This window comes from Microchirus variegatus (genome assembly GCF_963457635.1).
Source record: "Microchirus variegatus genome assembly, chromosome: 10".
In the NCBI taxonomy this organism is placed as follows: domain Eukaryota; kingdom Metazoa; phylum Chordata; class Actinopteri; order Pleuronectiformes; family Soleidae; genus Microchirus; species Microchirus variegatus.
The window spans coordinates 14,622,018-14,648,987 of NC_139811.1; the positions used below are offsets into that span (position 1 = coordinate 14,622,018).

At 41.2% G+C, this 26,970-nt stretch overlaps 1 protein-coding gene across 2 annotated transcripts in view; it reads left to right on the forward strand.

Annotated features, from left to right (window-relative positions):
- The window catches only part of prkcab (protein kinase C, alpha, b), a gene marked incomplete at both ends in the record, with an annotated part of 99,573 nt that overhangs the window by 7,950 nt on the left and 64,653 nt on the right, over nt 1–26,970 (forward strand). The window lies entirely within an intron of this gene.

The following is a 26,970-nucleotide window of genomic DNA, read 5'->3' on the forward strand; positions in this document are numbered from 1 at the left end:
TTGCACATATATGTGAGTTATGGAGGTCTGCTTACATACATTAACTTGTTTTTATGGTCAAAAACCTCCTAATTGCTGTAAATGAGCCGATAGAAATATCTCCTTACTGATGCTCTCCTCAGCCATGGTGTTTCAGACTGAAATCTCACACCCAGAAGACAGACTGTGTTGTGATTGGCCAGCCAGCGTAGCGCCTTCCCAACTGTCTTGTGATTGCCCAATATCCAGAAGTGACATAATTAGCACACCAGCTCTCAGAAGCACAGCGCAGAAGGTGGATGCACTGCTACTCATTATCAAAACATTGTTTTAACAATGTTTAAAAATAGCTTAGCACGACTCCCCGCCGCAGTCCCTTTTATGACTTTGACCCGGAGTCAGACCCAGAGTCAGAAGACACTGTCGCTCGTGAAACACCTCCACAACGGACGTTATTCTTCTTTTGCGGTTCAATGTACGCAACCGGATGTGCCCGGACTAGTGCCCGGAGTAGGAGGATCCACTGTTCAGGAGAAATGCTGTTTACGTAACCAGAAGGGTTTTTTTCAGGTATCTCGCTGAGCTCAAGATTACAATACAACACAGTGTTCTCAGCAATGGCTGAACTGTTTGTTTCGAACCTTCAGGGCTTCGTAAACAAGGTAGTGGCACAGATACACACCAAAAAAAACAGCATTAATTTGAACTTCCGGTCTAGGTCCGCTTTAAGTCCCACAGAGGTATTTAATCTGGTCTTTCAGAATAAAATACACTAACCTTGACATTGTAGTGGTTTTCATATTTAACTATTTGCAATAATGTCATTCTCCTTGACAGAAAACGTTAATTTTCTCGTATATAATCACATTCTGTGGTGTCAAATTTAAGCATGCTGTAGGCTTCGAATTCCCTGGGTCTGTGTCAGCAGTCGTCTTTTTTCCTCTCAAAGCCGCTCCAAAGATGTCAGTGACGTCGACGCCGTCTCCAGCAGACACAGGGGTGTTTATGTTTATATTCTACCTGCTTAAGCCAGGCTTCACGCCCTCACCATGGATCCTTCGGAGATTGTCCTCCTTCTGAACATGTGCCACCTGGACAGTTTCCTGCTGCATTCATCATATGTGAATGGCCAAATCTGGAGAATGTCTCTATCTAGATTTTTTAGATATCACCCACAGTTGGAAACAGCTTATGTTGACCTCTGTGATGGAGTTGTGACCCGTCCAGAGTATACCTCTCACCCAAGGTCAGCTTGGCTGCAGCAGGACAACATAACTGTGTATTATTTTCATGTAGTTTGTATTTCCCTTACAGTTTGCTTCCATTGTGTCAAACTGTAAGTGACCCGCAGTTTGTCGTCTTTGGATTACATTTGAATATGAAATGCAGCCAATTTGCCTTCTCTCGTATACAACCCAGTCATTGTTTGATACCGATGAGATGTTTATCACGATGAGAGCGGTGTAGGCTGCCTCGCCAACCCCCTCGGACATTTATTACCCATGTGGGTGTCGTCATGCATGTGTCAGTTAGCGTGATGAGGGCTGACACATGCCTCCAACACGGGCCTGCACTGAGCGCTAATGGCAGGATAGAAGCTGAGCCGCTCACCTTCTACTGTTAGACCGGAGCAGTGGATCTCGTTTACCAATCAAGGAGCAGAAGTGAGGGGGTGTTGGAATATGAGAGTGACAGCTGAGCTACTTCACATGGAGGAGGCTCTAAACAATAAACATCTTACACAATGGCAGGCTGCTGCTCTGTAGTGAAGTCGCTGAGATCTGAAGGGTCCTCCTGCTCGTCTCTGCCTCGACTATAAAGAAGGATAATGTTCATTCATTAAATCTTGCTCGGTTGTTTTAAAATACATCAAAGCTTTGTTGCTTCAATGTGAATTTTTTGTTGTTGTTGTTGTTGAGCAAATTATTAATTGTTTGATTTGAAGGACTAGGTCTTAAAGGCCAAAATTATGATTCAAATGATTACTATTCATACATGATTAGCTTTCCCACTCAGTAAATTTGTATGTGTCCGATAGCGGTATCACACACTCGAGTATCTACTGATCAATAAAACACTGATACAGTCATTTTAAACCATTTATGGTTCATACATTTGTGCATAACACAGTTGTGCGTAGAACAAATTTTCTCAAAAAGAAGATATAAAAGAAAACGAAAAGAAATGCTTTATTTATATTTTTACAGTCTGTGAAGCCTGCGATGTATAGGATATTTGGATTGTGTCAGATTTTAAATTTTTAGCTGTCTGATATCCAATACAGTCATTTTGACCAGTATCGGACCGATACCGATACTATGCTGACCGATGCTGATTCCCAACCCTAAAAAAATGTATCAGTGAAGGAAAAAGAAATACTATAGTAGTCATAGTAAGGACAGTTTACTTACTTCAATACCTTTAACCATTAAAAATATACTTTAATGACACCTCATGACTACATGATAGTAGATTTTATGCCAGGCATAATCACAAACTGAGACTTCTCGACTTGCTCTCCACAAATAAAGTCTGTGACTTCGTTTCTGTTCCGTGCAGCAAAAGCAAAACATCTGAGAGTTTTAAAAATCAAACTTGACTGAGATCAAAAACCCACAGCATAACTTCCTGTTTCATTTCAAACTTTGCTCTCCAGCAAGCTTGGCTTGAGTGGAAGAAGTGTCTGATGTGGACTTGTTAAAATAGACTTGGTGATTATGAAGAATCAGTAAAATATGACTGAATTTTAAACCCTTATCCAACTGAATTTAACTAAGACCAGAGATATATGCCGATGCTTCTGCTTATCTGCTTTATATTTAAAATGCCCCTTTGTACAATAGTCTAGTTCTCTCCATCACACTCCTCCCTCCTTTATGCTCCTTCTTTCTATATCTTTCTCTCCGCACTCCTTACTCAAGACTACTGTGGCAACAAAAGTGGGCCATTTCCATTTTGTTATCATGGTAACAGCTCTTCTGGGCAGATTTAATGTACGTTTTACATTATCAGTCCACATCCACTTCTGTTGCAGCCACTTTGTCATTTTCTGTCCGTCATGCCAATGCTTATTAGGCCAATTAAAAATGATGATAACTAGCAAACACAGAGTTAGATGTTTCCTTTTAGGAATTCAGTATTACATTTTTGCTGTCATCTACAAACGCACAAGTTTTCACACAAATACTCAAAGAAAAGATCAACACACTGAGTCTCTTTTCAGTTTGCGTTATTTCTTAGTTTTTGCCCGGAAGGCTGTCAAAGTCACACATTGTCAGGACATATTCGCTGTCATGATTCATTGTCTGCACTGGGGGCTTGTCACATGGAGACCCTAAACAGCCTGCACCCGAAAGGCATTTAGATCTGTGTGACAGTTAGCACCCCTGAAGCCAGAGCGACACAAGAACCTTGTTATGTGTCAGCGTAGGGGGAATTGCCGTGCACAGTCTGGGTGCTAGACAAAGAGCTCTCATTTATAACCACTTACTGTGAAGAGGGGCTGATGATAAGGAGGAGAGAGAGGAATGGGGCAGAAGGTAAATGAAAGATGGCAGGGAGTAAATAGGAGAGGGCATGGGGATGCATTTACACGACAAATGCATTCTGTTTGCTTTGACTGCTTGTGTTTGTTTTTCATTCACTCATCAGGAACTTCGTCCAGCTCTGATACGACTGTAGTAACGGACCGACAACAGCGAGCTAAAATTAAATGCGCCGTTTATAGATGTGAATATTTTAATGTGGTCCATTAAATTTGTACAACTAAGTGGTAAATAACTACAAGAGTGATGTTACTTTCCAAAGATAAGTTGTACATCCTGCTGATCTACAGTCAGGTTGTTACCTCTTCACAGACACGAATAAATCCCCACAATATTCGTGTGCAACTTGCTGTTTCTCGGGTTATTCCCACGGGGGCCGGTGCTCTGCCTTCTGCTCTACAGTAAATGTCACCTACAGAATTGGTTCTCTATTTACTCATTTTGAGAATCTACTGTAAAAACTGTGCCAGATATGGTATGGCAGTCAAGGTTACTATAGTAACAGTGATTGGCCGCTGTTCTATTTGTGATGTGCCAAATCGCTGCCAACTAGAACACCCCGGGCGAGCATTTCCCTCTAAAAACCCATTGTTTCCAGCCCTTGTTTCCAAATAACCCTTAAATGATGATTCAACACTTTCCAGAATTGGCTCTAAATGGCTGTGACAATGCATGTTTTAGCAGTTTCTGTGGAGTGTTTGTTCATCTCATAACACACCATGTAAACCAAGATATGAACAAGGTGCGGTAATCCCTGAGCAAACAGCACCGACAAGCACAAAAATAGGAAGCAGAGACAATTTCTTATCCAGTTCAAGGCAGAGTCTTCCCCAGTTTTCAGTGCGGCAGTGGCCACCACGAGTGCAGTATTTTCATTCCTGACAGAGTGTCTTAGCAGATCATGTCAAAATGTTTTGCTTGCATAACTCAGTGTCATGTGCTGACATTAAAAAGGGGTCTTTTTTGGAGGCTCGGCAGGATTACTCAGCTCAGAGTGGGTAGTTAATTGTCAGGGAGCTGCCTGTGTGTTTTTGCTGAGACACAATGCAGTGTAATAAGATGACACATGCTGTTGCCTCATAATCTCTCTTTTAACAAACAGAGGCAAAAGAGCAGTTTAGAGCAGGTTGGGAGGGACAAATCATAGGATGGCGAGAGAGAGAGAGAGAGTTGAAAATACCAGGAAGGAGTATTTGATTCTATCTCTTAAAAAATAAAAACGTATGACCGTATTTGTCTGTGCTGTGTGCATAAACAACAGTAGAGCGTGACAGAAGCAGTCACTGCACTGTGATTTAATCTGTGCGGTTTCCAAAAATGGCACAAGGTGCAGAGAAAGAGGAGCTTCCTGACACGATGCAATAAATGGCTGGCTCCAGGCTGGCTTTTTGCCATAATATATAATGCTGATAACTTTCTTCCACACTTATTGTGTGAGTTACAAAACGACATTTTCATTCCGGTGTGGCGTCTCCTAACAACCTGCCTTTGAATCAATCTCTGATTATTTGGCCTGTGTGTGCAAGCTGACATCGTGCAGGCTCTGTATACCTGAAAGTGTAGAAGGAGTTTTATATAAAAGACACTGGATGTAACAAAAAGCTGCATCTTCATCCATAATAGATGCTGCACCAATTTTATATATGGTCTTTGAAACTGGGGAAGCTCATATCAGGCCCAGTTATTTATATAAATTCTGCCACCTGCCACTCCCCAAGTCCCTCCAATCCTCATGCATAAGCCCAGCCCACTGCTCTGTTGACTCCCTGAGACGCTGAGCTTCCCTGGAAGTGACAATTTTGCAGTGAAAGAAAGCTAATCTGTGCTTTCTACTTGTTTTAATTTAATACACCATGCTATTACGGAAATGTATGAGAAGAAAATCGCATGACAACATGTGAACTGGTTTTATAGTTGATTGTGTTCTAGTGCACGTCCATCCATCCGTTTTCTACCACTTTATCCTCCACCAGAGGGCGATAGGCAGGGTCACACCTAGAATAGTTTGCCGGTCCATCACAGGGCCACATATAGAGACAACCAACCATTCAATCTCACTCTCACACCTACAGTCAATTTAGAGTGACCTATTTACCTAATCCCCATATTGCATGTGTTTGGATTGTGGGAGGAAGAAAACCTCACGCACACACGGAGAGAACATGCAAACTCCATGCAGAAAAAGACTCTTGTTCCAACCGGGGCTTGAACCCGGATCTTGCAGCAAAGAGCGCTAACCACTAAAGCAACCGTGTGGCCGCACCTTTAGCAATGAAATGTAAATACAACAGCTACCTATTTGACCATTTTATAATATTTTTTTGAGGAAGCAGAGCTTCTCTTGCTCTCCCTCTCTGTGGACGGCAGTGGTGGGCATGGATGTGGCGATCCCAAAAGAAGGAAGAAAGATAGCTATTAGAGAAAAAAGGTGCTTGAGAAATACCAAGGGCTGAAAGAGGAGCTAGAGAAGATGTGGGGGAGAAAAGGCAACTGTGGTCCAAGTGGTGATGGGAGCATTAGGGGCTATCACCCTCCGCCCCCCCCCCCCCCCAAACTGGAAAACAGTGGCTCCAGAAGCGAAGACCTACATTCAAGCATCAGCTCTTAGTGAAACCATGTTGCCATGACAACGTATGATGCAGTAAATGTTACTTAGGGTGAATGGGTTATCAAAGTGTGCATTTGTGTGTGCACCAAACTTGGTTAGTCCGTTTGTGATGGAGACTGACTGTCGTCAGGGGAATTTGGAGCTGAAGTGCTCACCTCTGTGGGTCTCAGCGCTCCAGCTGTACTTAATGAATGCAGTGGTGATTACAGCCACAGCTATTTTCGGGGCTGGTTTAAGTCGGCGATATCAGTCTTGACCCACATAAGGTGAGCACAATATGCACTCAGAAGGATTTGCCGTCTTCGGGTTATAACGATGCTGTGGAGAGAAAAGATGGTGCTGTACTTTGCACGTCTCCGTTTTTTCTTTTACGAAGGGTTGCACCAATCTGCGTTGTTCATCGTGGAGAAGGTCATTGAGGGATGGAAATTGATAACAATAATGTATAATCATAATGTGTATTCTTCAGTACTGCTGGGAAGATAGATACATAGTACATTTGTTCAGTGTTGAATGAAACAACATTCATTTTGAAGCTGAGCTAATTTCTGTTGTAGTCAGTATATAAACAGCAATTTTCAGAGACCAGTATCGGGGAGCTGGTCTGCTGCTGCTGCCCTCACGTACTCTTATTTGTATTTATAAAACTACTCTGACACTGCTGCACCCAATACCACTTTACTTATCTGAGTGAGCTGAGCAGGTGTGCGGTAATAAGAGGATGTGTTGCAATGTCAGCAGTTTGGAAATACTTTAAGATAAGCAATGACAATAAAAGTAGAGCAGACTGCAACCTGCGCTCTCAGAGACTAGTCAAGAGGAGGAGGAGGAGAAAAGTAGCTCCTTCAAAACCAGTCATTTGATTAAACATCTAAAGAAGCAGCTCCACGCACAACAATAAGTCTTATTTTTTCTAGTTCAAGTCTATCTGCGCCTATTTTGCTAATCTAAAATGTGGTGTTCAATTACAAATGAGGCTGTGTTTTAAGTTGTTTAACATATCACAATGTAAAATAAACTATAACAACGAAACCGAACAAGCGTAAACGTAAAGATAAGTAAACATATGCACTCTTATGTAAAATGTCAATATGTACAATATATACAGGAGAGATGTACACTGTATACAGTATTGAATGGATGGAAATGCTGATCTATTGTCGTCATCTCAAGGAATTGGCCTCACTCTTTCAATACTTTTGGAGCATACTGTTAATGTTTAACCAGTGGTGATAGTATCTAATGTTGTATTTGTTCACAGGCAAAGAGAAGCAAAAAAAAACGCACTTGTTTTCTGTAATGGTATTATTAAGTATATAAGTACTCAAATTTAAGTAGTTGTACTTAAAAGTATTATTAGCTTGGCACATCCATACATTATATATGTTAGAACACTTAATATATGACAAAAATGTAGTGAAGAATAATGTAGTACAAAATAAAAACAGTTTCTCTCCAGCGTTCTGTCAGGATTGTTTAGGCGTGTCTAAAATATAGCTCCATGACACACTGGAGCCATAGTTCGTGTAACTCCTCCTTCTCAAACGCTGTAAAACAATAAAAGCACACTGTTCACTGTTGAGGAGTTGCACCTGCTCCTATACAGTACTGCTGCCTTTGGCTTGTTAACTACCTGAGAGACGTCTTTATCCTGAGAATGTGTCTCACACATTGATGCAAAAACACACAGACAAGCTCTGCCACATCCTAAAAGTTCCTATAGATGAGGAAATAAAGTAGAGAAACAGAACAGACGCCTGCTGTGACGCTGCAGATACCTCTGACAGAGAGAGAGGCAGGGTGGGGAGGACTGTATCCAAACCAGCAATGTGTTTGGGTGTAGTGTTATGTAAATTGTGATTTTAAAGGATGAAAAAGTTCCTTTCCTTGATGTTTTTTAGTGTATACATTTATACAACAAGTGACCTTTTTTAGTCATTCAAATGTGGCATTTTTCTGTGAGCTGAAGCGAGAATTTTATCAGTGAGCAGAACATGCTCACATTTGAGTTACTTAATGGAGCATTATGTAATAAATCTAAAGCAACGGGCCATAAAATCCTCCTAATATGTCACAGAGACTCGGGAATAATGTTCATATAACAAACTGAACTCACCAACAACAACAGCACAGCCACAATATTTGCATCAAAATTTTTTTTTGCAGACTGCAAATCGTGTTTATGTTTTGAAATCATGTTTTGGCATGTGGCGCCACCTAATGTCTATCAATCATTGCAGTCGGTAGAGTTTCAGCTGCCGAGCAACCACGGGTTGCCAGTTATGTCAAAAAAACAAAACCTAAGTGACCTCAGTATTTTGAATTTGAATGTTATAACCATTTTTGGCCACATTCTTACATGTGGCACCTTTAAAAAATAACCAAGCTGGTTGATAGTGATTGATAAATATACGGTCAACAAGTCAATTTATTACTAAAGATAAAGGTGTCTGTGAAGGTTCTCAGTCACCTGGACACCTGCGTCTTCAGTTCTGACTCATGTGGCCTTAACAACTGACCCCAAGCTGCCACCACGGGTTTGAAAACCTGAGGACTCACACACTTGAATCAGAACTGAAAGAAGCCTTTTGGATGAGAGGCAAAACGCCTTTAAGTACAGAAGTACTGTTGCCTCCGTTTTAGCACTCAAAAGATAAAGGTGTCACCCTTTTCTGAGACAAGTGCAGAAAAAAAAAATAGTGAAAAAAAAAAAAAAATGTGTGGCCAAGGTGGACACATGGGACTTTCCCAACCTCAGTGTTATATTTTTTGCTATTTCTGTGCAAGGACAAAGATGCAGGGGGTCAGGGAGAGTTACTGTAGAGACAGAGGGTGAGGAAATGTGTGTGCCAGTTTTGTGAAGCGTGCACTCCCTCTTCCTGCTCACGTTGTGCTGTAAGGACGTATGTGTGTGTCTGTGTGTGTTCACGTGTGTTCCTGCCTTTGCGAGTTGTGCAGTCTGAGGGTCACCCAGTAAGAGACTGCAGAGAGGCTCTTCGTCACACTCACACCTCACTCCCTGGTTACCTGACCGTCCATCTGTCTCCATATTTACCAGCACAGACAGAGTCCGTGGTGTAAACAAATTAAAATATGCAAATGTGTCCCTGAATGAAAGGTTCCAATAAATACAGTGTGAAGATTGTGTGTAGAAATTCAAATGAGCGTAGTATTTTTTTTCCTATAAAAGCAGAGAACAATAATAAAAGAAAGACACATAAATTAAAAGGCTGAAACCTTAATGTAAAGACTTTTTATTGGGGTTACAAATAAAATGCATTTTCCTTAACCAGTAGTTGACTTTAAATAGAAATGCACAATGCTTGGTTTGTCTTTCAGTATATGTTCTTAAGCTGAAGGTCATTTTCTAAATGAATCTACAGTTGAATTAATATTTAAATATGTGATTGTGCAATAACCAGAGGACACAGATCCCAATATGCAAATGTTACTGTCAGCAGGAATCATTTCCATGTCAGAATCTGCACAAAGTCTGAGAGTAGAAGTGGTAACCGAGTCCAACCTGAGGCTGGCACATCCTCTTATTTTTTTATGTCCAAACCCGATCCGAGTCTGACACATTTAAAGTAAGCTGAAGCACTGAGTTTGAGTTACCCTCGTGTGGTTTTTGTTACCATAGCCACCATATGTTGGTTGTTTTATATAACACACATTAATGACCGTTACCTGTGTTGCTGCTTGTGCACGTGTGGAGAAAAATAGATGGCCCATTGTAACTAATAGTTAAGAGTTAATAGGCAAAGTCTTGCTCCCTGTTACCTAATAAGAGAATCACATCTGACTGATCCTGTTGGACTTTGATTAGTTTTGGTATCCATAATTCATTTGTTTTTAAAGGAACAGGAAAGGTGTGTAAATTAGCCTGAGCTCAGACCAATTGATTATCCATAACATCAGTGCAGTCAGTTTTTAGTAGGGCTGAAACAATTACTCGATTAATCGATTATTAATCGATTACTAAATGAATCGTCAACTATTTTGATAATCGATTAATCGGTCTGAGCGTTTTTTAAGGAATTAAAGCAAGTTTTCTGATTTTTATAATCAATTATGAAAATAATAATTAGTTGCAGCTCTAGTTTTTAGAATTGCTTATCCTGTGTAACAGTGTCTATTGTTAAGCATTGTTGATTTTATTTTTGTTCCCGGTTGTTCTTAGATTTTTGTTTGTTTTTACCATTGTGGTATACGTAAAGCTGTGTTTCCATCATGTTCCAGTTCAGTACAGTTTTGAACGGTAAAGCCCTGGGTCAGGCTTGCATTAATTAATCGATTAATAAATGAATCGTCAACTATTTTGAAAATCTATTTATCGGTTTGAGGTTTTTTTCGTTATTAAAACAAGAATTCTGATTATTTGAGCTTCTTAAATGTAAACATGTTCTGGTTTCTTTGCTCCACATAACAAAGTAATCATTAAAACTGAATAAATAACGTGTGTGGGCAAAACAAGACATTTGAGAACATCATAATTTCCAGGTTTGACAAACACTGATCAACATTTTTCTAAATTTTCTGACATTGTATGGCACAAACTCTAAAATACTCGACAGATGAATTGATATTGAATGTAATCATTAGCTGCAGCTCTAATATAGTGTGGCGATTACAACAAACAACGTCATCAGACGCACAACAGACAACAGGAAGACGTACAGTAGCTTGTTTCTTGGTTGTCGTCAAGTTTGGAAGAAACACAACCTGACTGTCGTAGGTGGAGCCAGCCTAGCTCCTCTTGGACTGTACCTTACCAAGAGAACTGTACCAAAAAATGGAATGGTTGGGGCCAATTATTTTGGTACTATTCCTGATGGAAACGCAATGTACAGTTCTGTACTGTACCACTCACACTTAAGATGACCTTGAGTGTCCTGAAAGGTGAAATGAATCATTATTGATGAGTCTCTACAGTCCTGTGAATGTCCCGGTTTTAATAACTGCCATCGTACGGTAGAATCTAAGTAAGCTTAGTATGGTCAGTAAGATGGAGGTTTGAGCGTAAAAACCCATCAGACATGACTTAATGTCTTGGAAAAACTGCAAGCTGATGATGTACCATGATAATAAGTATGAATGTGCGCTGCTGAAATGAACGCTCTAGGCAGACATTAAAGGGAATTCACACACACACTCACACAAACAAGAATGCATGTGATGGTCATGTATGATATCAGATGAGAATGTGCTTGGAGCTGCTTTCGAGATGAACTGGTTAATGCAAACGTTTTCTAAACACAGCAATGCACAAACGTCTCCATCTGTTTTTTACACAATTGCGCACACCCATGCGCAATTCACATGGACTCCGTCCGCTAGTGTTGTCACCTCGTGCTCTTTTCTGGCAAAAGAGACAAGAGGACAGGATATGAAGTCTTGTCAAATCCGAGTCTCTAATTGGAGGTGTCACGGCTGCGTCCCCTCCTCATCTTTCCCAGCCTCCCATGCTTTGCCTGGGGCAAATATAGCAACAGGCACCACAGGGGACAGTCAGCGCTTTGCTCGCTGCAGGATAGCATGGAAGGAATTTTATCCGTTTGATCTGTGTTTATTGTCTCAAGGGCTGCACTAATGAAATTATAAAGGGAGAGTGTTTTTTGGAGAATGCATTCTCTGTGTGAGAGAACGCGTGGCTCTAATACAACTTCCATTTTTTGTCAACTCATGTCTATAATATAACACAAACAATGCCAGATGCTAGAATTACTCCTCTAAAAACAGGACAAATATCTTTATTTTTGGATTTTAGTTCTCGATATATTACAGGGCTTGGCAAGATATTCTTTATATTCATTATTATAAGGAATAGGAATAATCAAATAATTTAATATGATATATATATGATATATTCATATATATTATATGAAAAATGTTTGGATAACACTGCTTCTCAAATTTTATATCATTTAAAACAATTTAGTCAGTGAGTTTACATCATATGAAGATGCTTTGTTTCTACCCTTGTACAAGGAAATATATCAGAATAAGTCAACAATACGAAATCAAAACAAAGATAGATTCATTTGTAAGATTGCGTGGTTTAAATGAAAGTCAAGTAACTCAGCATTAAACAACATCCCAATGCCAAAAAGGTGAACATAAAACAAATATGGGTAACACTTTATATTAGGGAACACGTATTCACCATTAAAAAGTTGCTTACTAACATACATATAAGTAGCATACTAGCCCTTTATTAGTAAATATTAAGCACTCTTAATTCATGCTGTAAAGAGGTAGAATAAGGTTATGTAGAATAAGGTGTTACTAATAAAGGGCTAGTATGTTATATGTTAGGGTGCTTTCACACCTACACCATTTGTGGACGCTGTGGCTCGGTTCGTTTGCGTAGGTGTGAATGTAATCTCAGTCCTTTGGTGCACACCAAATCCGCACTACTTTGGTAAAGGTTCCTCTGGTGTAAAAGCAACCAAACCAAAATTTGTGGGATGAAACGGTCTAATTTAATGCATTATGGGTATGAGATACGGGATAACCCCGGCTGAGCTTCAATCCCCACCGGGCGGGTTACGGCAGTGATGTGCAGCCTTGGAAATGCTCAAATTGATTAGAGTGGCAGCGATCAGCTCCGGTGACCGCGGCACTGAAGTTTCCAAGTGGAAATCGGGGGTTAGTACGGTTCTGGTGCCGATGGTCTTCGTGGTCTATTTTGGTTCGTTTAGAACTCTGCATATGTGAAAGCAAACCAAACTGTTTGCTACATTGTAATATTTTTCTGACTGGTGCAGACCAAAGCAATCGAACTATAGGTGTGAAAGCACCCTTAGTGAGCACCTAGCCAATGGTGAATGTGTTCCATAGTTTAAAGTGTCACCAGAATATGTCATTCTAAATTAAAAAAAAAAAAGCATCATAAAAGAAAATATTCACATAAAAGAAACTAAAGTATTGGGAAGTTTGGTTGGAAAATAGACTTCAATGAATAAATGGATGCCAGAGTTGTTGTCTGTAAGTTTTTTGTCGATAAAGTTAATAACTGACTGTTGTATAGGTGCTGCTGGACCAACATATACAGCAGTGTCTCTCTGCAGAGCAGGAAATAAGTCAACAACCACATCAACCACACCTCGCATGGCAACAGTCAGTCAAGACTGCTCACACCTACTCACACACTGTCCACACAAAAACACACACACACAAACACACACACACACACACACAGACAGACACACACACACACACACACACACACACACACACACACACACACACACACACACACACACACAGTCATGTATAGTGAATGGCTGCTGTGTCCGTTTTCATCGAGCAGATATCACTGAAGCACATTATCTCTGCGACACCCGCGCAGGCCCGGGTGCAAACTGAATGACAGACAGACACGGCAGCCTTGACAAGTCAGTTCACACCGTGTCAACAGCTCTTTGATCACGGCCCGCAGCGCGGACAGAGAGGAACCCGCCCGGAGCGGTGTACGGCGGTGGAAGCCGTTGAGTGAGAAATTAGACCTCCATCTGTAAAGAGCTGCTCTTCACGTGGAGCCACAGAGGGACGGCAAGAAAACACAGTGGCAGACACGGGAGTGAGTGGGTGGGCATAATTATATCTGAAAGTGAGGTTAACCGCATACATGTTCAGTGGACTAGTGTAGTCACCCTTTTGTGGAGAGCCGTTGAAAGGAAAAGAAGGGTGTGAGGCTCAAAACCACTTAAAACCTACAGGGATTCATTGTTTCTGTCTGTGGTTTTGTGGTTCACACTTTGTTTATTCAAGGCTAATTTGTGTGATTATTGGGTGGGAGTTTTTTTGTTGTTGAAACAACCAAAAAAATAAATTAAAACCGTCCATCACTGAAGCATACATTTATTAATCTGTACTCTGGGCGACACTGATCAGTTGACCTCCACGTAAAAATATATACAATATATACAGTTTTAAAACCATGTGCACATCCAGTTGTGTGTGTTGTGTTTGATATGTGTCAGTACTGATATGCTTATCGAGGCCATATCGCCCAGCCCTACATGGAGCCTCGCCAGAGCAGATACTAAAACACACACTATCACTATTGGAAAAGCAAAAGAAAGAGCTGAGTCGATTATTATACATGTTGCTCTACCTGTGCCTGAGTTCCTTCTTTTCTCCTCGATATTTTCCATTTCAGTAGTACAGAAAGACGTACGTCGAGTTTTAACGATACGTACATGCATGAATTTGGTTATGCATGATGATGCATGCAAAAATCAAAACCCCTCTGTGCAGCGGTAAACTCTGAGTGACCTGACGACCGCTGCGTCCCTCTCAGTGGCAGGACTGAAAAGGTCAGCTTGTTGTTGTTGAAACTGACAAAAAAAAAAAAAAAGTCAGAGATACAAACAACAAGAAAGCATCAGCGGCACAGGAGGCAGCAGGTGCTAATTGAAACCATCTTGCAAAAAAAGACAAAAAGCCATTTCACCACAGCTGCTGCTTTTTTGTTTTTCTCCCCATGCGCAGCTCCAAATGGTAGGTGCCATCCACTCGACAGGCTGACTAATTGCTCAACGCAGGCTTGGATGCAGGCATGTGGATTAACTAGGCCAATTAGTCAAGCGCTGAGACGCCCAGTGAAGAGAGGAGTCACGCTCCCTTTCTCAGCCGAGTACCATTTAATCAGCAGTAAAGATGCTGAAGCGACGCTACAGTTTAGTGACTGCTTCGTGACAACAGCTGGTTTTGTGGCTCAGGCTGCTTGACCTCAATTTTGGTTGGCTTTGCAAAGGGACAAAAATGAGAGGTTTTGTCGAAATTTGGACCTTAATCTGTTTACACGGTCACATTGCGGGGACAGAGAAGGGGGTAGGCCTCGTGCTTAGACTTGTTCTCTCTGCTTATGTCTACTGGGCCCCTGTGTGGTAAACTGGCCCCAGCTGACCCAGGATCAGCTCGTCAGCTCTGTTACAGAAAAAGACAGAAACTGTGCTGTTCTCTGCCCACTCACAACCCCGTAACACAAATTCAACTGCCACCTTTAATTTCTTATTTCCTTCCCTTCCTTTGTATTCCTTTCAGTCACCTAATTATTGTGCCCATTTTCCCTGACAATGTTATCATCAAGCTGATCTGACTTTGTAATATTGCTCACGCACTTAAGCGATTCAGCACTGTTGTCTCTACCGTTTTTAAGCTGTGCACCACAATACCTGAGATTAATTTGCTCCCGCTGATATTTTTCCGATGTACTACCTTCTGTTTCATGCTCACAAAAGGCTGTGATGATTCATCCAATTCAAGCATTGTGCTATAGTTCATCAGACTCGTGGTTGATATGCAAGTCTCCCATCACGGAGGTAAAAAATATGATTCATAGATGAATTTTCTGTGATTCATGTAGCACAACCCTGGAATGAATTGGTCAAATGTAGTTGTTATTAAAGCAGTATGTATGTCATGTTGTGCGTTTGACACATGCTGCAGATCTTGCACACTCAACAAAAATATTTTTGTTGGGATCAATTTCAAAACAAAAGTCCTGGAGTAATGGCAGAAAGAACACAATGGTGGTCGATGATCCAAGTTCACAAACTTCAATAACGTGGGTGTCCACCATTAGCCTCACGCAGAGCGGTACACCGGCGACGCATGGACATCACCAGGTTGTTGATCGTGGCCTGGGGGATGTTCCTCCCTTCAGAGCCACTTGAAGGTGGCGGCCGTTCTGGGGAACTGGAACTGGAACCCGCTGGCGGACACGCCTATCCAGAACATCCCAAAGGGGTTCGATAGGTGACATGTCTGGTGAATATGGCGTCATTCAGTTGTGTTGCCACAGCTGTAACGCTCAACCCAGCACTCAGCATGCCAATGGCACGCTCCCTCATGATTTGTGAGTTGAAATACTCAATCTGAGATTGTAGTCAATAGGAGTGGCCAAGTGACACTGGACTACTGGGTTTGAGCAAAACAAATCATTCCACAAAGGAATGCATCAAGAATCTGAGCAAATGTCATGACATTCTATTTTTGTTTTCAACATTTCAAGTTTGTGCATTTATATTTTTGTTGAGTATATTAAAAGCTGTTCTCAGGCTTTAATCTGACCAAAACAATCAGGCAAATAGAGTGCCCGAGTGATGCACACACTCCAACAATCGAACTATTTCAATGATGGTGAACTAAAGTAACTCTTCAGTCTTAATTTTGCCGTTTCATGTCAGACGTCGCTCCGGTCGACGTCTGGTTTATCGTTGGAAACACTTCAGAAGTTTAATTATGAAGTGAATTATGCAACATATTTTTGAAATCAACCAAAATATTTCAGGCTGTTGAATGTTTTATTTGCGGGGCGGAAACTCTGTGTAGTCTCTAAACGCAAGAAGATTATGCGGGAAAGAAAAGCATCTCTGCTCATGTCCTTGATGTGAGGAGCGTATGAGAAACGACACGAGGTAAGATAAAGGTCGAGAAAAATCATAAGAGACGGCAAATGTTAACAGTAAGTGTAGCTGCTGCATTGTATTGAGTTGATTTTATAGCCTTTCAGTCCTTTATCTGCCTGTAGCCTCAGATAATTTATGGCTGAGGGCTCTGCTGTTTGCATCTTGTATAATCCATAACATGATTTCACATTTGCAAATGTGAATAGAGGACATTTGTCTTAATTAAAGCACATTTTTACTGAATAGATTAGCTGGGGTGTTTTTTTTTTCTTTGCACAAGGTCATAGTTTTGTGAAACATTTATTTCTTTTTCTACTTGAGAAAGTAAAAGACAAGAGACAGAGGAAAGATGAAAAACAAAGGTCTCTGAGGGGATTTATGGAAACTGACTGAAATGATGAAGAAAGTCAGTTATTTATGTTTCAAAATGTCCTGAGACAAATTTAGCGTCGACTTTACTGGCCCCAACACAAATTGGTCTGGGACAGGCAGTGCCGCAGGAAAAATTAGATGCTCTGATGCTAATGCGTGGTATCAGTCTATCCTCAGGCGTCACATTTTGACTCGGCCGTGACCTTTTGCCTTTTGCCTGACCGTGTGTCCTTTGCGTGCGTGGCTGAGCTCAAAGAAGCCACACAGAAATGCATCACCTCGAGCAACTGACTGTGTTTGAGCGTCTATGCATACTTGAATTTATATTTGTGTACATCTGTGTGTTTGTTCACTCCTCCCACTGATGTGCAGTTGTTGTATAGCACATTTACACAGACTCATGACGTTACTACCACCGTGACACCTGATACACAGACACAGGGGCTCAGACGCAGACCATTGTAGGTCACTGGCTTGTGTGTGTGTGTGATTGAGATGATGAGGAGACAAATGTGAATGTATGTATCTGTATGCATGAAGCTTGACAGCACAGCATAAAGGTGTCTTTACATACTCATTTGTGTGTAGTTTAACCCATAATGCATTTGAGCATGTGCCTGTGTTCACAGTCATGTTTCATTTATGAGGCAGTATCACAATGTCCCCTGTGTGTCTCAGAGATGACCGGCAGCCAAACACTCCCACCTGTAGGTTGGTATAACCGATCCACTTCCCTTGTGGCCATTTCTCAATGCAAACACTATTAATGACGCAAAAAGAGCACTTGCTGGTAATGATCGTATCTAAAGATATATTATATAACATTGCTGGATTAAGGCCCTGGTACACTTCTGTGCAAAGTCTTCGTGGACACAATGCATAATGATCCAGATTTTGGAACGACGCACAAAGAGCGCATTGCGTACTAGTGAGCAGTAGTCGCCAAGGATAGTCTTTTCTGAGCCTCGACCTGGCAACCCTCGAACGGGCGAACACCTCAACTCCCGAGCCACTTGAACCAGACGTGTACGAGGGAGCTGTGGCATTGTTTTTTTCTTCTTTGGTGGGAGTGCATCCTATGCCATGCGTCCAGACTTGTACCGCCACCCAATGGTGAAGTGGGATACTACATGATCCACTATATGAGATGCGCAATGTGGCGATATGTTTTATTGACTAATGTACTCGCATAAGGCCAGGGGTCTTACCCTGCCCTATGTCAGCTGGGATTAGCGCCCGTGACTCTCATTTGGAGGATAAAGAGGTAGACGATGAATGAATTAATGAATGAAATGTACTCACATTTGCCAGAATGTCTCTAACACTCTTTAAATCCATAGAAATCTGTATTTCTGTTCAAGGTAATGGACCATTTCATTTTGGTCATCCTAACTTCTGGGCCAAACCCCTTATAAAAACATCATAGTGAGAATTTATTTATTGTGTTGTATTTGGTGCTAATGGATCATGGCTACTCATTGAAGCTCCCCCCATAAAGTGCTCTTTTTTTATTTATTTAAATAGAGATCAAAATCTCTTTTCCAAGAGTGACCGGTCCAAGAGGTCAGCAGCACATGTCACAGTAAATATTAGAGATTTAGGAGACAGGTTACAAACAATAATTTTGTTTAACAGTGTATAAAGTTTGCTTGACATTTAAAGTGCCGGAGTTGAGGTCACAGTTATAAATTAAAAACACTGGCACTGTTTACTGGTTCCTTGTTGTCTGTCTAATAAGATGAAATCAGTTCGGTCTGGAGAGTGTATGTGAATGTTCTTCTCCCTATTTCTGTTCCAACATGTGGAACGGATAGATAGAGACTGTGTTGTGTGTGAGTATTATAACTGGTAATGATCATTTTCAAATGTCTGACTGACATACAGTATAGGCAAATCTCTCTTTTTTGCATATTTAATGTAATTCATTGGAAGTAGTTGGCTCTCCATTGGTGTCTGCTTGGTTTCCTGGTGTGGGGACAGTGACCAAAGAGACACCTACTTAACACAGCTAACCTATCTGAGGAGTTGCTGACAGCCCATGTCTTGTCCAATCGTCTCAACCAAAGGAACAAAGCTTGCCCTCTTGTTTCCCTCGGAGAGTTCCCTGATTGATGGTTCGATGTAGCTCCTTGCCACTGAGGCCTAGGTCTTTAAGTAGATGTGATGTTAAATTACCCACAAACCCTCTTGTGCTGTTCATGCCCTGTGCACCCTCCCTGCACTTCACGGCCGAGTCCACATATTTCGTCATCAGTCTCTGATGGGTTGCCTCCGTCCCCTCCTCTCAGAGTGCAGTCAGCTCGACCAGCAGCACAGATTTGTTTTGGCCGGTGTCCACAGCACCATGTCTGGACAAAGAATGGGGCTACAGATTTCTTCTGGGAAATGGAGCCGCATGCCGAGGCCCATCTCTCTTCTCCTTTCCACTCGTGCTGGCATCCCTTTTATGAGGAACTGGATCCACTACTGGCTCCCTGACTGTCTGACTTGTCATGGCTCACCTCTCCACCACCTCCGCTAGTTCCCCAGTTCTTGGACATGGCGCCATCTGAAGCAGCTCTGTGTGAGAGCAGCCTGTTGAAGGGAGGCATTGAGGATCCTGCAGAGGCTGCGTCCTATCACAAAGAGCCGTAGTTCACACTAATGAGGAAAATTGAGTCGAGCCTGCGGCAGTTCCTAGAAATCTGCTTAGATTACTGGCTGATTCACAACCCCCTCCATCATCAACTGGTGTCCCTGTTGCCTCTGTACCATTGCCTGTACTCCCATTTGTTTTAGGATTGATTTTTAAAAAGATTAATATAGTTGGTTTTCAAAGCTGTTAGTGGTTTGGCACCATCTTACCTCTGGGAACTCCTTCTTCTTCATACCCCATCCTGAGCTCTGAGGTCTAATAAGAGGCTGCTTTTAGATGAGACAAAATTCCCATTAAAAACTTTGGCGAATCTGGCCTTTTTTCTGTAGCTGCCGCCAAACTTTGGAACAAGTTACCCAATCGAAATAAAACTTTGATCCACCATTGAACATTTTAAATCACTTTTACTACTATTTTGTATTGTGCTCTAGAAGTAAAGTTGTCTTGACTTGTCCAGACCAAGGCTGCAACAAACAACTATTTGTTCAGTCAATGATTATTGAAATGAGTCATCGACTACTTGGAAACCAGTTTGAGTTCAAAATATAAAGCCTGTTTGAAGTATTGACCAACAAAGGGTATACTGTTAGCATAGCTTGACCTGCATCCATACACTCACAGAAAAGTGAGATGTCACACTCTGTGAGAAACCTTGAACACACGTTTTTTTAACCAATCATTGCACCCTTAGTCTGGAACTTACCCAACAATTCTTAGTGTTGCAGCGTCCTTATTATCACCATTTGCACTTCCTCTGTTTCACCATCCATGGAGCCATGCTCTTGGCGTATTCTGCGCGCTTCTGTTGTTGTGTAGTTTTTACACCTAAGCGTTTTTTCTTGTGTTGCTGGTCACTAACAACTAACAAACCTTCTGTAACAAGTTATCCAGACATGCATAATCAAACTCCGATCACAACAAGCCAAGGTGGAAACTTCCATCAAGTGCGAACCTGCAGAGCTGTGTAGGAAGAGATTGAGGGGGCGGGGTTTTTGACAACATTACCATGGCGATGTAATGTCATGTGATTCAAATTCATCTCAGATGCTCTGAGGTGTTTTCTGTTGTGTAACTGCACATGGACAAAATTAATTGAGCTCTCTGCCACAATAGTTTTGTTTTGCTTTGTTAAAAAAAAACTGAGCAGCCTCCCTGCTGTGTTAAATCTCCCGAGGTGTTTTCTTCTCTTTTTTTCTCCTGCTGCAAGTTCCGACTCCAATGTAGAAGTTTCACAATTTCAAACATATGCACATATAAACAATGAAGCTCTCTCACACACACAAACTTATCCGTATCTGTACAGCAGGATATTATGGTCGTGGAGATAATTGCTGGACTTGAATAGAATTCTTAAGTAGCAGTAGCTGCCCTAAAGAAGACACAAAGATGAAGATTATTCTGCTCTTCTCTGTTCTCATTGTCATCTCTATCTTGTGGTTCTCTCTTTGTCGTCATCTTTGCTTTATTTGCATCTTTTATCATCGTATAATCACTGTTAATTCTGTATGTGTGTGTGTGTGTGTGTCGCATGTCCTTCATGTGCCTACAGCATGCATAATCGAATGTCTGGACTGAAATTGAGTTTCCATTCCTTTGTTGTAGCAGTGGCTCCGTTCACTTCCTCTCTCTCTGCAACGTAAACACTGCATCTCCCTCGCGTGGAAAAAGTACTAAAAAAAAAGTACATTGTGTTTGCTAATGTTGGCCACACTTCCCCAACTCATATGAAAATGATATAATACATGAATTAAAGCTCACATAGACTGGTCCTGTTGCACATATATGTGAGTTATGGAGGTCTACTTACATACATTAACTTATTGTTATGGGCAAAAACCTCTTAGTTGCTATAAACGAACCGATAGAAATCTCTCCTTATTGACGCTCTCCTAAGCCGTGGTGTTTCAGACTGAAATCTCACCCCCAGAAGACAGAGTGTGTTGTGATTGACCAGCCAGCGTAGAGCTTTCCCAACTGTCTTGTGATTGGCCAATACCCGGAAGTGACATAATTAGCACACCAGCTCTCAGAAGCGCAGCTCCCCCCTCTGGAACGGTGGATGCACTGCTATTCATTATCAAAACATTGTTTTAACAAGATTTAACGAGATTACAATAAAACACAGCGTTCTCAGCAATGGCTGAACTGTTTGTTTCGAAACTTCAGGGCTTCGTAAACGAGGTAATGACGCAGATACACACTAAAAAAACACAGTTAATTGGAACTTCCGGTCTAGGTCCACTTTAAGATAGGAAAAATGATGGACAAGGTGTACAGTATGTATAATTAGACACAGTTAACAGCTAAAAGAAATATTGCAGATGCTTGTAAATGACCAGAGAAATATTAATGTATTACAGTACTGTATATCTGCAGTCATTTCTCTGTATAAACGCCTCCACTTGGCCTCTCTCGCTGTCTTCACTGTCAGTGTGTCAGTCCATCTGTGGTCACCAGCCATCCATCTCCAGTAGACGTCAAGGGAGAGCTGGTGGATATGAGTCATGTGACCTGGGGGGTCTGAAAAATTCTGATCTGTCACTCTCTACAGTGACAGAAGTTCAAAGATCACGACTGAAGTAAGGAAGAGATATATAAAATGTGTATGAAATGAAACAGTGGTTTAGATTCCCGAGGCGATGCCGAGATGTGGGGCGAGGATACATTTTTAAACTCACAAAAAAAAAAAAAACGTCTGTCATCTGTGACAATGTGGTCATAAGCAGGGGTAAAGATAGAGATAAATGTGCTTTTCTAAAGTTTGCTCACTCTGTCGCCTTAAATGTGCTGACTAATTTTCTCAGCTTTAAAGCTGCAGTAAGCAGGATCGCGTTTCGTCCACAGGTTATTAAAAATACTCATATTTTGACATTTTGGGATTGTGTCTTGTTCTCCCCTGAGCGTCTCTCATAGATAAACATGGACAAACAATTGTTTCATATGTGATGTTTGATATAAGAAGATTTCTATGAAACACTTTCCTGATATAGATGTGGTTTGTTGTGTTTATTGTCCAACTCTCTCTTTTAGACTTTCTAGTTCTTTCCATGCACCTACCCCCTGCTGATTCTGACTTTATAAATTCAAAACAATATATTTAGTGCTGTGCTGCAATTATGTCAAGCTTTTTTTTTTAAGGAATCATATGAATAAATTCATTTTGTTTTAAGAAAACGGCTCACAGTATTTAAAAGTCACCCTCGCTCACTCGCATCCGGGTGCTGTTCTCTCTCAGATCATTGGATTTAAATAATGCAGAAAGGTTTATTATGGAATTATTGATCAATAATGCGCAAAACAAATCCTGTCTCGTGTACCTTTTAGTCCCGATTAAATGTGCTTCACTTTGAGAATCCAAGGCTTGTGAAAATGATCTGGACGGTAAACAACAGACAGATATAGTTTCTCTTTGACCCTTGAACTCCATCAAAATTTGACGAGAACTCGACACAAGCCAGGGGTGTGTGTCTGTGCCTGTGTGTAGGCTACAGCACTTCCCATTGGCCTATTGTTTAATTTTTCCTGTATTGTCATCTTCCAGCTTTTTCCACTTGTCCCATTCAACGCTCACACAAGTGCGTGACAGGAATAGCTTTTCATTCATCATGCGCTGGTCTGTGATACTGAATGTCAGAGTGTTTGCAAATGAAAGCATCTATCAGCACACCGCTTCCCTATGTATTTATAGTATCCGATGGCCAGGTGTAGAGGAAATGTCTTCCCTCTTCATCTCCACGATGGTGAGGCTCAGCACACTTTGTTCCAGCCCTGGCCAGAATCAAGCCTAAAAATAACCATGGGAGGACAAAGCTCCTCTTTTTTTCCTCTCCTTGCCATTTTTCCTACCTGAAATGATAGTTTACAGAAAGAGCACAGAGCAACAACACAGGAGAGAATGGACATTTATAGCTGTCGGGTTGAGAGGAAGTTCATCTTTGACTGTGTTTTTCGTATAGACTGGAAAAGAGGTGCAATGAATCGTTTGGGCATAATTGAGACAAAAGCTGTTGCCTAACCTCGTCCAACAACATTTTGGCTCTAAAAATCGACGTAGATGCAGGAGTACAATAGTGGTCTGCACACAGAGAAAGACATTTTCTGTCATCATCCATTTTGACAGTCGTAGGAACCTTAGACTTTCCCGTGCATTTGTTCCCTCATTCTCTGCCTGTTCATCCGTGCTCTCACACACTTGCCTCCGTTTCTCCCGTGGATCTCAGATCAAAGTCTCGGTTCCCTTTGTGTTCGGGTGCACTGTCGGGGGTTCCGGATCAATTGGATGTGTCTGGAGGGTATTGAGTTGGACCGGCGCTACAGGTGTCCTGCCTATCTCCACCACAAGCCTTTTCTTCGGTGCAATGGCACAGCATAATTCTATTAACATGTGGCTTCACAATTTCCCTGTATTAGCCAGGGGGCAAAACCCCACTTTAAGGTGGGGAGATAGGGATGTGGATATATTTCATGTTTGAAAGCAGGCTAGAAATACCTATCTATAGACAGATGCTCAAATTATGCATGCAAAATGTTAGGTATAATGTGCTTTCCACATTCTGCTGCACTTTAAAGAAAGTGTTTGTGTTGTGTAAGCTGCTTTTTAAACACCAAAGTCGCCACTATCTACAAGCTTATGCAATTAAGCTGGTGAAACAGTGACTATAGTGATCAATCATAATAGCGCTGATGGTACAAATATGTCAGTTTGTCACCTCTGCTCCAGCTTTCACTGAGATTAATAAACCTTCTGGAAACAATGACACGTCTCACAATATACTTTGGAGTTTCCCCTGTCAGGTCCCCCGCACTAAAGTCGTATGGAAGATTTATTATAGTTCCCTAATATCAGTAAAACACTCCACTTTTAATTGGGTACTGTTTCAAACCTTTGTGTTTGTGCGTTTTTTTCTCTCTCTCTCGCTCATCAGAGGAGAGTGTGAAAAACAATATTTTTGTTGATACTGCAAATGTAGGTGTGTATGAGGTGTTGTTAAAGCTTTCCTTAACGACGGGGATACATGTAGCGTCCCACAAGCTCCCAGCATGCCTCTGTGTTTCAGCCACCGCAGCAAATTACCTTAAGACAGTTTTTAGATGAATGTCTATATCTGTGTGTGTGTGTTTGTGTGTGTGTTTGCGTCACACTGCTTCACACTGCTGCACAAACATACACTGGTCCGAAATCAACTCTAAACAGAGGTGGCGATGGAGGAGTGGGTGTGTGAGGAGCGCTGATGGATGGAGAGAGAGAAATTAGCGCGTACATCATTAGACTCGCAGTTCACATATTGTAAGTAGGCTGTGGAGAGCAAAGGAGTTAATCCCGCTGACTAAATATGTGTTGCAGATTTGCACCTCTGAAAATGTGTTTTTTTTTTTTAACTCGTGCTTTGCATGTGAGCAAATGTTTTAATTTCATTGACAGCAGAGTGGGCAGCATGTGGGATGGGAGAATTGAAAGTTTGACTTGGGGGCGAGTTGTAGGCGGATGTGATGTGGGAATAACGTTCTGAGGTCACCACCAAACAACTGCCAATATACTCAGTAGTCACACGTTTTTTTTTAAAGACTATTTTGGTGAATAAAGTAAGATTTTGACACTTGTTGTCTTCCTTGGCTCCAAAAATAACCAAAACACACTCTTTCAAGTAAAGCGCAGAATAATTAGGGGTTATAACACCACGTCCTAGGTAGAGAGATTTCGACTTTGAAACTCGAGATCGCAAGTTTCCAAAAAATATGAAAAAAAGAAGAAAAAATTGCATTTTTTTCATATTTTTTGGAAACTCGAGATCTTGAGTTTCTAAATAATAATGACAACAACAAAAAAATCTATTTTTTTCTTTTCTTTGGAAACGAGATCTCGACTTTGAAACTCGAGATTTACATTTTTTTTTTCGTCATTTTTTTTTTCTCATGTCACTTCGGGGGCTCCGTAAATATTTGCTGTGTTATGGTGTAGATTTAAAATGTCACCTCATGACACACATAAGCCGCTATACTCTAAATAATTGTGCTTTATTACATTGTTTGCATACAACGTACAGATAAATGATGAATACATTGCACAAAAGTGTGTCAATAACGTTTTGTACTTAATTTTGGCTGTTTTTACACACCATACATTATGAAAATGATGATTGTTTTTCTGAAGTTTTTGTCTCCCTTGCCTCAGTTTCATTCCTTCTTTATTATTCAAACACATTATTGTAAACTCCAATCTATCGTTCTTATCTGTTGAAAACAAACTGAGCATCATGATAAAACGCAGTCTTTTGAGACGACAGTCGGAACCCCTGCTGTTTTCCTGGACCTGTCTGTGAACTAATTTCTCCTGTTTAACCAGTGCACGTCAGATTTTCTGGCAACGGTGACTTATCTGGCAGAGTCGGAGACTAAACCCTCACAGATACGGCGGTGGGAGAGCACAAAAGTGCACGAGAGCATGCCGGGCAGCTTGACAATGAGCGATGTAGACAGATTGTGTGCGAGAATGAAAAAGAAGAAAGATAGAGGACTTTCAAATAATGGCAGGGGGAAAATACAGTTGGGAACACAGAGTGAGATCCACAGAGAGAGTCAGCTTGTGCTCAAGTTGTCACAGATGTCCACGTTTTGCTTTTTCCCTCCGTATTATCATCAGCAGCCAAATCCAAATGCACATGCCAGGCATCAGAAGCCAAGCCAAAAAAAAATCCCAAGTCCTTATCCACTTTGTCTCGACCTTGATGGAAAATATCATAAAGCGAAGGAACGATTTTAAGGAGAAGTCGTAAAAGACGACCACAGTGTTAAGAGAGTTCGACTGCACTTAAAGTGGACGTGACAGCGGACATTAATGACGTGGATCTGATGTGACCGTAAATCTCAAAGCTGCTTTGCACGACAGTGTTTGCCTCTCACACTGTTCATTTATGTGCAACGCTTATTTCTATCACACCTATTTACTGTACATGCTGTCAGGAGCAACTTGGGGTGGATCGTCTTGCCCGGGGACACATCGACGTGTAGACCAGCAGAGACAAGGACTGAGCCCACGATCTTCTTTTTGAAAGGCTCTACCACAGAGACATGGCCGGCCCAAACTGTGATGTTCAGAAGATGAACTACAAAAAGCACGTAGTAGCCACTTCACTGTAAACATGGACAAGACAAATAGATTTGAAAGTAAAAAAGTAAGTAGAAGAAGAATTTATATATAGAAGTGTGAAATGTATTGAAAGCATATTAAAGACTTGACTCTTATATTATTGCAGTGCAAAAAAATTAAAACTACTACAACTATTACTATAACCAAAAATAATTTCGCCCTTTAAGTTAGTTGTTTTTTTTGCTAAATGCTAAAATAGTGAATTAACAATTTAAAATGAAGAAAAACAAACAAAAAAAAAACACTGTAGTTGTACATGAAAACCA